This window comes from Pseudophryne corroboree, chromosome 2 (genome assembly GCF_028390025.1).
Source record: "Pseudophryne corroboree isolate aPseCor3 chromosome 2, aPseCor3.hap2, whole genome shotgun sequence".
Taxonomy (NCBI): domain Eukaryota; kingdom Metazoa; phylum Chordata; class Amphibia; order Anura; family Myobatrachidae; genus Pseudophryne; species Pseudophryne corroboree.
Genome location: NC_086445.1, coordinates 641,728,121 through 641,741,098, shown reverse-complemented (window position 1 = coordinate 641,741,098; position 12,978 = coordinate 641,728,121).

The following is a 12,978-nucleotide window of genomic DNA, read 5'->3' as shown; positions in this document are numbered from 1 at the left end:
CAGTGTCCATACTGATAAACGATTATATCATTTGGTAATGATGATCATGGTGCATTCATATCCACGACTTATATCTGGGATGCTGCATCATAATCTAATAATTTGATCAATACTCTATGGCTTTATGGTGTGTTGGTAATTATCACTTATTGTGATCTAATTAATACCCACTACTCCTGCCTATATAGAGGACATTACTCTCCTTTTTCACCTAACTGAGGGAGGAATGCACCAGCTGAGACAACGAGGACCGCCAATCGGGTAATTTATTAGAGACCCAGTGATTTTCTTGGAAGGATCTCTGTAAATGTTTATTAACCCGTTACAAAATTGATTTACATTATATTTTCACTTTTTGTTTTGCACTTCTCACTGTTACAGTATAAGTGTGGTTATATACAAAGGAGTCTTAACCTGATATCGTTATTTGCATCAGTTAACCTTAATTGCTTATACATATTTACTGGTCAATATTGACCAATATATGTTGTTTATGTCTATCTTTGGCCACAATATTATAAAAATATTTAATAAATGTTAAGTTTTAATTTTATAAACATTACATATTCGATTCAAACAAAAGAGTGCACCACAAAGTAAGCCTTCTTTGGTAGATGACCGTCTTGTGGTCATCTTCCTCTCCCTTTTCTCTAGATACTGTATAATGCTTACAGGTGCACCTCCAGCTCAAATATAGATGGGTAATGGCAATTTGCCTCTCCAATTTGACTCCTATTGCTGGTTTCTGGGTTAATTTACTTTTTCCTATTTTTATTTACACTAACTAAGCCTGTGCATAGCCTTATAGACTATATGTCTTCCCCTGTTTAGATAACATATTTACAGACATAACTTCACAAATCATAATCATAATCCTCCTCCATTTGACACTCCTCTCATGTGCAAAGTGCAAACACGTTCATCGGCACTTCCAAATCTGGTGTTCCCTTTAACATAAAGCATCCCCTGGAACGAGAACCAGGCTATGTCTTTAAATTTCAGTGGTATTCTCTTGGAATTTATCATATTTAAACCCTCTGAACATACATCTTCTGGGCAGTCTCTCAGAACCAATGGAATGTGTAAGTGAGACCGTAAGATCCTCTTCCTCAACTCCTTTCTCGAGAGGTCTCTCACTTCTCCCACCACCAAACTCCATCACCCGATAACCTTCAGACACTGGATCACGTAGATCGGGAGGTAGCTTCTCCTAACCCAGAAACTTTTCAATCTACCATCCTGCCACCATGTTCTGATGAAAGGTAACACCCAATTCCTAAAACCATCTACCCACGAGGGGGGGAAGTCTCAAAAAATGGTATCCGGTCTCTAGGTCGACAAGACTTAGGTCAACAGTGTCTAGGTCGACCACTATTGGTCGACAGTAAGTAGGTCGACAGGGACTCTAGGTCGACACGTTCTAGGTCAACATGACAAAAGGTCGACATGAGTTTTTCACATTTTCTCTTACGTCATAGGGGATACTGGGGTCCACATTAGTACCATGGGGTATAGACGGGTCCACTAGGAGCCTTGGGCACTTTAAGAAATCAATAGTGTGCACTGGCTCCTCCCTCTATGCCCCTCCTACCAGACTCAGTTTAGAAACTGTGCCCGGAGGATCGTTGGGGGGGGAAATGCAGCCCTGTCACAAGGAATACAGGCCCTGATAGAAGCTATTAGAGAAGTCCTGCACATTCCTGACAAGGTGGCGGAGGTGGATGATGAATCTTATTTTTATGTAAGAATGAAATCCTCTGCTACTTTCCCTGCTTCAAAGGAGTATTCTCTGTTTGAAGAAACTTGGGTTAATCCGGACAAGAAGTTTCAGATCCCTAAAACGTTATTCACATCCTTCCCGTTTCCTCAGGATGATAGGAAAAAGTGGGAAAATCCACTGATTGTTGATGCATCAGTATCTAGGTTGTCACGTAAGATAGTTTTACCTGTCCCTGAGGCAGCCTCCTTAAAGGATACGGCTGACCGTAAAATTGAGACCACTCTCAAATCCCTTTACACAGCTGCTGGGGTGGCCCAGGGACCCACTATTGCTTGTGTATGGATCACTAGGGCCATTGCAAAATGGTCAGGTAATCTAATTGACGGGTTAGATTCCTTATCCAGGGGAGATCATTTTACTCCTACAGCATATACAGGAATCTGCTATTTTTATGGTGTAAGCCATAAATTAAATTGGTTTGCTCAATGCACGCACCACTGCCATGGCAGTGTCAGCACGCAGGGCCTTGTGGCTATGCCAGTGGACTGCGGATGCGGATTCCTGGAGAGTTGTGGAAAGCCTACCATTTACAGGTGAAGCCCTTTTTTGGAAATAAACTGGATACGTGGATAGCCAAGGCTATGGCGGGTAAGTCTACATACCTTCCTTCCACAGCACCCCCAGCTAGGAAACCTTCTCTGCTCCAACTCTGCAATCCGTTTGTACAGCGAAATTTAAAAGTAAAGCCAAAGGTTCTTCTACAGCCTTCAAAGGCAATAGAGGTAAACCCAGAAAACCTGCAACTGCAGTTTCACAGGAACAGATCTCTGGTCCTGCTTCCTCAAAGCCTTCAGTATGATGGTGGACCACGCTGCCTGGAAGACAGGCGGTTGGGAGCCCAATTAAGATATTTCAGTCATATATGGGCAACATCATGCCTGGATCCATAGGTCAAAGATCTTATCGCCAGGACTACAGACTGGAGTTTCAGGAACTCCTACTTCACGGATTCTTCAAATCAAGTTTACCAGCTTCTCCAGAAGCAAGCATGACTTTACAGGTAGTAATTCAAAAACTGGTACAGATTCAGGTCATTGTTCCAGTTCCACTTCAACTGCAAAACAAGGGTTATTATTCCAACCTGTTTGTGGTACCGAAACGGACGGTTCGGTAAGGCCCATTTTAAACCTCAAGCCATTGAACCCGTACTTACGGGTGTTCAAATTCAAGATGGAGTCTCTGAGAGCGGTGATCTCAGGTCTGGAGGAGGGGGAATTCCTGGTGTCTCTGGATATCAAGGATGCGTACCTTCATATTCCGATTTGGTCACCTCATCAGGCTTATCTAAGGTTTGCATTACAGGACTGTCACTACCAGTTCCAGGCCCTGCCATTTAGCATCTCCTTGGCACCGAGGGTGTTCACCAAGGTAATGGCAGAGATGATGTTTCTACTCCGCAAGCAACCGTACCTGGACGATCTGCTGATAAAAGCACTGTCCAGGGAGAGGTTGTTAGACAACATAGCTCTCTCAAGACGACTACTCCAGGATCACGGGTGGATTCTAAACCTTCCAAAATCTCACTGGGAAACAACATGGAGGCTTACGCTCCTGGGGATGATACTGTACGGAGGCACAGAAGGTATTCCTTCCATTGGAAAAGGCATTGGTAATTCAGTCGATGGTGCAGGACGTTCTAAGACCGACCCGGATAACGGTGCTTCTATACAGTCACCTCGTGGGGAAAAATGGTAGCCTCTTACAAGGCACTGCAGTACGGAAGGTTTCACGCAAGGCCCTTCCAGCTGAATCTGTTGGACAAATGGTCCGGATTGCATCTTCACATGCACCAGAGGAAACGTCTGTCGCCAAAAGCCAGGATTTCTCTTCTGTGGTGGCTTCAGACTTCTCATCTGACCGGGGGCCGAAGGTTCAGGATTCAAAATTGGATGCTGCTAACCACAGATGCAAGACTCAGAGGTTGGGGAGCGGTCACCCAAGGGGAACAGTTCCAAGGAAAATGGTCAAGTCAGGAAACCATTCTTCCGATCAACACTCTGGAACTAAGGGCCATATACAACGCCCTTCTACAGGCATCACATCTTCTTTAGGATCACGCCATTCAGCTTCAGTTGGACAATGTGACGACGGTAATATACGTACACTGACAGGGGGGAATGAAGAGCAGAACAGCAATGTCAGAGGTAGCAAGGATTCTTCTCTGGACAGAATGGCACGCTGTGGCGTTGTCGGCAGTCTTCATTCCGGGAGTGGACAAGTGGGAATCAGACTTCCTCGGCAGACACGACCTCCACCCAGGGAAGTGGGGCCTTCACCCGGAGGTGTTCGGGTGCTTGACACGTCGGTGGGGAATTCCACAAATCGACATGATGGCTTCTTTTCTCAACAAGAAGTTCAAGTTGAAGGTCAAGAGACCCACAAGCAGTGGATGCTCTGGTGACTCCATGGGACTACCAGGTGGTGTACGTGTTTCCACCACTTCCATTGATCCCAAGAATTCTCAAGAGAATAAAAAGGGAAAAGGTTCAAGCTATTGCTCTGGACTGGCCAAGAAGGGCCTGCTACGCAGATCTACTGGAGATGCTCCTAGAGGACCCTTAGCCTCTACATCTTTGCAAGGGGCCGTTCGTCTATCACGACTTACCGCGACTACGTTTGACGGCATGGAGGTTGAGTGTCAAATTCTAGCCTGGAAAGGGATCCCAGAAAGGGTTATTTCAACCTTGATCCAAGCCAGAAAGGGGGTAACGTCTAGACATTACCACCGTATTTGAAAAAAATACGTCTTTTGGTGTGAGAACAGGATATTTCCTGCGGTGGAATTTCAACTGGGACGTTTTCTCCTTTTTCTGCAGTCAAGAGTGGATGTGGGACTGTGTTTGGGCTCCTTAAAAGTCCAGATTTCGGCCTTATCCATTTTCTTCCAGAAACAATTTACTTCTCTCCCGGAGGTTCAGACATTTTTGAAGGGTGTTCTGCACATCCAACCGCCCTTTGTGCCTCCTACGGCACCTTGGGATCTGAACGTGGTATTGCAGTTCCTGCAATCGGAATGGTTTGAGCCTTTACAAGACGTTGACGTCAAGTTTCTTACATGGAAGTCTGTCACACTGTTGGCCTTGGCTTCAGCAAGGCGTGTGTCTGAGCTGGAGGGCGTTGTCTCACAAAAGCCCCTATTTGTTTTTTCATGAAGATAAAGCTGAACTTCAGAACTCGTCAGCAATTTCTTCCAAAGGTGGTGTCTGCGTTTCATATCAACCAACCTATTGTGGTTCCGGTGGTTACCGACACCTCTGCTACTTCAAAGTCCTTGGATGTTGTGAGGGCTTTGAAGATCTATGTGAAGCGGACAGCTTCTCACACAAAATCGGACTCGCTGTATGTTCTCTATAATCCCAGTAAAATTGGGTGTCCTGCTTCAAAGCATTCTATTGCTTGCTGGATCGTGCTTACTATCCAGCATGCTTATTCTATGGCAGGCTTGCCAGTTCCAAGATCTGTACAGACCCACTCTACTAGGTCGGTGGGTTCTTCCTAGGCGGCTGCCTGGGGTGTCTCGGCTTTACAGCTCTGCCGAGCAGCTACTTTGTCAGGTTCAAACATGTTTGCTAAGTTCTACAAGTTCGATACTTTGGCCTCTGAGGACCTTTAGTTTGGTAAATCTGTTCTGCGGAAACCTCAGAACTCTCCCACCTGGTTTGAGAGCTTTGGTACATCCCCATGGTACTAATGTGAACCCCAGTATCCTCTAGGACGTGAGAGAAAATAGGATTTTAATTACCTACCGGTAAATCCTTTTCTCGTATTCTGTAGAGGATACTGGGCGCCCGCCCAGTGCTTTGTGTTTTTCTGCACTGTTACTTGGTTCAGTATTGTTGTTGGTTCAGCTGTTGCTGTTCCTGTTAAAGTTTGGTTAGTATGGCTTTCCTCTTGTTTGTATGTGCTGGCTCGAATCTCACCACTGTTCTTTTAAATCCTTCTCTCAAAGTATGTCCGTCTCCTCGGGCACAGTTTCTAGACTGAGTCTGGTAGGAGGGGCATAGAGGGAGGAGCCAGCATACTCTATTGATTTCTTAAAGTGTCCAAGGCTCCTAGTGGACCCTTCTATACCCTATGGTACTAATGTGGACCCCAGTATCCTCTACGGACTACGATACAAGGATTTACTGGTAGGTAATTAAAATCCTATTTTTTTTCTTAATTTTTTGTACTTTTTCATACTTTACGATCCACGAGGACTACAATTGGGAACGGTAGCTCGCTTGCCATGTGAGGGAACACTGTGCACTAATTGGGGTTCTCGGTCACTTTACGAAGAAAAGGACACCCAAAAAAGTTTAAAAAACTCATGTCGACCTTAAGTCATGTCGACCTAGTACATGTCGACCTAGAACCCATGTCAACCTACTTACTGTCGACCAATAGTGGTTGACCTAGACATTGTCGGCCTAACTCTTGTCGACCCTCCATACCACACCCTTAAAAAACCGACCACCAAAAATTTAGCTTCAAAAAAGCTGTAACAAAGAAGACGATGGGGTTCACCATCTCTAGTCCCCCTCTGCCCTCGGTTTGTATGTGATGCTATGTGATGCCTCTTTTCACAATATTAATTTTGTTCCCCCATAGTAACTGGAAGAACAAAGAATTCAATTTATACCACATGGATTGTGGCAGAGAACATACGTAGCTGACGTAAAGATAAATAGGAATCAGAAAGGTTTTGCATAGGTCAACCTTTTCCTTCATAGAGTACTTCATTCCTTTACAGCTCTTTACTTTCTGGGCAGCATCCTCAAGTTTCCTTTCCCAATTTAGGCTGGCATAATCGCTGTGTTCGAAATGGATGCCTAGAATGCCTATGTAGTGACTGGCCTTAGGGAGGCTGTCCGGAAGGCCAAACTCGTTGCCCTCCTCTCCCATCCAGAAAGATTTACACTTGTCCTGATTTACTGTGGATCCAGAAGCTGTTGAATATTCCATTATCAGTTGGTCTACATCATACACTCACCTCTGCCACTGAAGACGAACGATCGTAACATCATCAGCATAAGCTACTACTCTCAATGGCAACTCTGAGCCCAGCTGCACCCGCTCCACCATGCCACCCTCAAACCGTCTTATGAAAGGATTGATTGCAAAGGGAGGCATTTACATGATCGAAGGTCAGGAGACCGCAATACCGACGCCGGAATTCCTCCCCCTTAAAGTCCTTTATAGTAAAGTCAACAAATACTCATGGTTGACCAACGCCACAAAATACTTATTCAGCTTTCCAGCCTTACACCTCTTGAAAGACTCTCGGACACCTTGGACAGCAGAAAATGTACTGCGACCCTTGACTGTGCAATGCTGAGAAGCTGAAAGCAAACGCCCGGAAAAGTCTGTCAGCCTATTGAAGAATATTTTCACCAAAATCTTTCTATCCATATTGAGAAGAGCGATGGGGCGTCAGTTCTTAATACGTACTGGGTCTTTCCCTTTGGACAACAGGATAAGAGTCGAATGTCTCATGGAGGGAGGAAGTTCACCCCCTTCCAGGCTTGAATTAAAAACCTCCACTAGATGATATCTACGAATTCTTTATAAAATTTAGCTTTTAAGCCATCGGGGCCTGGAGACTTTTTTTGAAGTCAGTACTCCAATTGCTTCTCTGACCTCCCCAACTTGGGTGTGGTATGAGTTGCTGATGGCCGGCTTGTCGACAGCGGGTCGAGCGCAAATGAGCCCCTTGCGGGCTCGCTGCGCTCACCATGCTATGGGCACAGTGGTCTATTCTCCCTCCAGGGAAGTCATGGACCCCCAAAAGGGAGAAAAGGTGTCAGTATGCTGGTTGTCGGGATTCCGTCGCCAGTATACTGTGCGCCGGGATCCCAACAACCGGTATACTGAATACCACCCCCCCCCCCAACTCCTATCCAGTCAAAAGAGGCATCTGGCTTCACAGGACCAGGTGTCTCCTCCAGAAACTTTTCCATCTTTTCTCTGATCAGTGTTTTCCCCCATTTACAGTACAGAATAGTAGGACCTGATGATTTACAGAATACTGTCCTTTCCTTTCTGAGGGACACCCTTTCCATCAACAAATACTCTAATTTATTTTCTGTACCCACAATCCTCCTACAGCTCTGGTTGGGATCCGGGGAGTGGTATTTAACATAATCACTCTCCAGAACTGTAGAAGAAATACAACTATACTGGCATTCTCTCATCAAGGAATTAATTCGGGTAATTACCACATAACCCCCTTACTCTGAGATCAAAAAATCCAATTTCCTTCTTAGAACATGGTAGGTATTTCTTTTTCTCAAGTTATTTTGATTTACCATATTCTTGAAAAGACTTCAGGTTCACTTTTTAACTTCCTCCCACCACTCCGACCTACTCCACCCTGCCTCCAACAGCAATTCCTGTGCCCGAAAGAACACCCTGAAAGACTGTCTTATCTCCTCATCCTTGGGAAGCTCAGAATTCAGACTCCATAAGCCCATACCATTCTGGAGGGACTGTAAAACATTCAAAGAAAAACTTAAGAACCAGTAATCAGAGAACTCTACTAGCTTCACCTCTGATGGTAAAGTTTTTGAGGACTCCTTAACAGAAAAACTGTCTATTCTTGTCCTAAACAGACCACTGAAATAGGTGTAACCTGCGAGATCTTGCTGATGTCTTAAATGTTCATCCACCAGACCTGCCTCTCTGACCATGTTGACTAGAAAATTTTAATCATAGCCCAGAATCTTCCTTTTGGAGACTCCTCTGTCTTTTAGCCTAGTTGTTGCATTGAAATTGCCTCCAAAAATGATCTGCTAGGTTGAAAAAAAATAGGATTTTAATTACCTACCGGTAAATCATTTTCTCGTAGTCCGTAGAGGATGCTGGGGTCCATTTAGTACCATGGGGTATAGATGGGTCCTTTGGGAGCCACTGGCACTTTAGGAGTTTAATAGTGTGGGCTGGCTCCTCCCTCTGTGCCCCTCCTACCAAACTCAGTTTAAAAATGTGCCTGAAAGAGACGATCACAGCTAGGGGAGCTCCTAGGAGTTTTTCTAGTTTTATTTTTAGTTGTTAGGTACATGAAGGCTGCTAGCAACAGCCTCCCTGCTTCGTGGGACTTAGGGGTGAGTAGGAACCAACTATTGAAGTTAATGGTTCTCTATCTCCACTGACAGGACACTGAGCTCCTGAGGGTGCTGATCGCAAGCCCACAAGGCAACCGCTCACTTCCGCAGTACGGCTGCCAACCCCTAACAGAGCCAGATGAAAGAAGAGTGGTGAGTACAGCGCCTGCGGCCCAGTTAGCAGGTCGCCGGCAGGAATGGCAACACAAGGGTGGGAGTGCAGCTCTGACAGTCTGCGCTCCTTGAAGGCTCAGCAACATGCATATGTAGACACTGCTGAGAGGCGTCCTGGGCCAGCGCGATCACCCTAAGACTGGTAAATACAGCTAACAGGGGCTAATCCCGCTGTTAGCGTCAAAGACCTCAGACCAGTATAATCTAATTGTGCGCCATGACAGAGGGCGGGGCTTCTCCTTAGAGTGGATCTAGCACTCACTAGCGCCATTTTCTCCCTGCAGATCACTGAAGCAGGACGCTGACAGGGAGCGCTGACCCCCACATAACTCCAGTTATCCTCTGCGGTACCAGGGTGTTATAGATGGGGGGGGGAGTGTAGTTCGTATTAATTAACCTAATAAGGTTAGTCAGCGCCGGGCTTTGATCAAAATAACTGCCCACAGGGGCACTGAGTGTCTGGATCCTTATACTCTGTGACTCTCTGAAGGTACTCTAGGGGAAACTGTGTCTGACATTTTCCTGTATGTGTGTGTAAGTGTATATAATCACATTACCATGTCTAAGGGCTCTGTGTCACGTGCTGCAGAGTGTGTATCTTCTCCTGAGGAGTCTATTCCATGTACTCAGGACTGCAATGTGATTTGCCAGCCTTCTGAATCCGAACCCCCATGGGTGGATTCTTTAAGGGGAACGATATCCCAGATTTCATCAAGGATGTCACATAATGAGACAGAGACGCAGTTTTTTAGAAAATCTGTAGAGGGTTTGGAGTATTCAGCTCCCACTACTTCCTCAAATACCCCACCTACATACCCGAACAAATGTACACTTGCCCAGATAATGCAAGTTGACACTGATACTGACTCTGATACAGGGGACGGTGATGGGAATATGCAGGGGAGTGATGTATCCCTTGCTAAAGAGGTGCAGCTAATGATTGAAGCCATTAGGGATGTTTTACATATTTCTGAGAAGGTACCTGAACAAGTAGAGGAATCTTATTTTACAGATAATAGGAAATCCTCTCTTACCTTCCCTGCTTCTATGAAGTTAAACTCTTTATTTGAAAAATCCTGGGAAATCCCAGAGAAAAAATTCCAGATCCCTAAAAGAATTCTCATTGCTTTCCCACTCCCTGAAGAGGATAGAAAGAAGTGGGAAAACCCACCTGCGCAAGTTCTTTTTGCTTCTGTCCGGCCAATTTACTTAAGTCCTTTGCTTCTCCCCCCCCCCTTCTCCACCACGTCTTTAGGCGAAGCTCCCGTAGACACCCCACGCCTAGATGTTGCCAAAAGGCTTGTTGGTCCAATAGGGATACTACCCTCAGCTCCCAGCTCCCTAATCGACACAGTTTGCCTCCGGTTCACATCGGCACACCCATAATCTCGTACGGTCGCAAGGTAATGGAGGTCGGCACCTGGGATGACCCTGTTGATGCAGCATGGATTTAATGGATCTTTCCTTTTACTGTCTCCAGGGCAGCTGCTACATCCAATAATTCATCTCATAGAGCTGTTCTCTCATAAGACCTGCAGGCGTTTCTTTTTTTCCTCATTACATACATTTTGGTTTGCAACTTTTTTGATTCTAGAACGCAGTGTTCTGGCAGTGTCATTTGTTCATAGAATTTAACAGATCCCGATGCTCGTCCTGCGTTCCCCCGCTGCACTTCTGCGGTGGTGGATGGCACTAGCCACTCCCCCCCCCCCCCCCCCACCCTGTGAGTTACTTCACTCACGGGGGTGCTTACCATGGGTTTGAGAGTAACCCTTCTGGACTGTGAACCTTGTTGTTTCACAAAGTCCACACTGCTGGGACTTTGCTCCACCTTTGAAGCTGCTGGGGTCCTGCCAGATGCCACTGGCTCCTTTTTCTTTACCCGGTCAGCAGCCGGGGTGATGCCTGGAATTTCTTCATCCCACCATGGACCCGGTATCAATGGCCCCGAGTCTGGGCCTAGGACTAGACCCAGCACTGGGGTCTCCCTTATTTCTCCTCCCCGATGTTTGGCTCACCTTACTGGGAAAACCTGTGGGAGGAGCGTGCTCCTTGCTGTAGTGTCCCTGGAGCTGTCCAACACACAACCTCCCTCTCCACACACACAGAGCATATGGAAAAGGATTAGTGTGTGCGCTTAGGGGATCATAGAAAAATCGGAGGTTTTATATGGGACATATGCACTTTTTTAATGCTATTTTGCATAGGTATGGCAAATTAAAAGCTGTCATTCCATAGTAAACAGCCATCATTCTGCATTATTTGACATGTATAGTAGGGTACAGATGTATGCGGATTAGTGTGTGTGCTTAGGAGATCATAGAAAAATCAGGGTTTTATATGGGATATTTGCACTGTTGTAATGCTATTTTATCTTGGGGATGGCAAATAAAACAGCTGTCATTCCATAGTAAACAGCCGTCATTCCGCATTATGTGACATGTATAGTAAGGTACAGATGTAGGCGGACGCATATTGAAAGGTATTAATGTGTTCGCTTAGGGAATTATAGAAATATTGGAGGTTTATATGGGACATATGTACTGCTTTAAGGCAAATTTTGCTTAGGGGTAGCGAATAAAAAACAGCTGTTATTCCACAGTAAACAGCCGCATTATGTGACATGTATATTAGGATACAGGTATAGATGGAATGGAAAAAGATTAATGTGTGCACTTAGGGCATCATAGAGAAATCAGGGGTTTTATATGGAATATTTGCACTGTTTTAAAGGTATTTAAACTTGGGGATGGCAAATAAAACAGCCGTCATTCCATAGTAAAGAGCTGCCATTACGCATTATGTGACATGTTTAGTAGGGGACAAGTATAGACGGGCATATATGGAAAAGGATTAGCGTGTGCGCTTAGAGGATCATAGAAAAATTGGGGGTTTTATATGGAACATGTGCACTGCTTTAATACTAATTTTGATTATGGGTGGCTAATAAAACAGCTGTCATTCCATAGTAAACTGAAGTCATTTTGCATTATGTGACTTGTATAGTAAGGTACAGATCTAGTCGGACGCTTATGGAAAAGGATTAGTGTGTGCGCTTAGAGGATCATAGAAAAATCTGCGGTTATATATGGGACATATGCACTTTTTAATACTAATTTTGCTTAGGGGTGGCAAATAAAACAGTTGTCTTTCCATAGTCAGCAGCTGTCATTCCACGTCATTCTGGGTGTAAAATATGTGACATTGCTGTAGGAAGAAGTGTGCTGAAGATATAGTGCATAGATTTAAGAGTTTTTGAAATATACATAAAAGTTCAATCTGCTCCCTGTCATTCCATTTATGCAGACCAGATTGTTCATTCCTTTTAGTGCGTCCCAAATATTTGGCCCTCATGTCAGTCAGTAATGTCGTGAACTGTGTTATGTTAATCAGACTATTCCATAACAGACACCCCTCTGCGTCTGCAACACGCCAATGTATTTAAATGATAAAATTTGTATGGGATGAGTTCATTTATTACGTAACGTGAGGGTGTTAGCAACAATTACACATAATGCAACATATTCACACACTGTCACATAGCTTGTTACACATGCTGTGTTACACACACACCCAAGTCATACACACATGCACAAACATGCTGTCATACACACTTATTTTATAGACAGAGGGCCACACCTTTAACATCAGACAATAGAAAACTCCAACTTACTGCTTTTCTTAACCTATGTTATGGCATTGAGGCATGATAATTTGCTACCCAACTGTTTCTCCTCTTTTAGCCTATGGGTGAGAATTTAGGGGCAGATTGGGAACTAAAAGTGGCACTGGAAAAAATTGTAGAAGTGATCTGACATGAGCAGGACCAGGGGTGTAAGGTATGGCGTGCAGCCATGGCCATGGTGTGAGTGGGGGTAGCGTAGCAGAGGCTGGGGTCTCTCTGCGGCTTCCGGTGATAGGCGTCAGGCGGATAGCGCAATG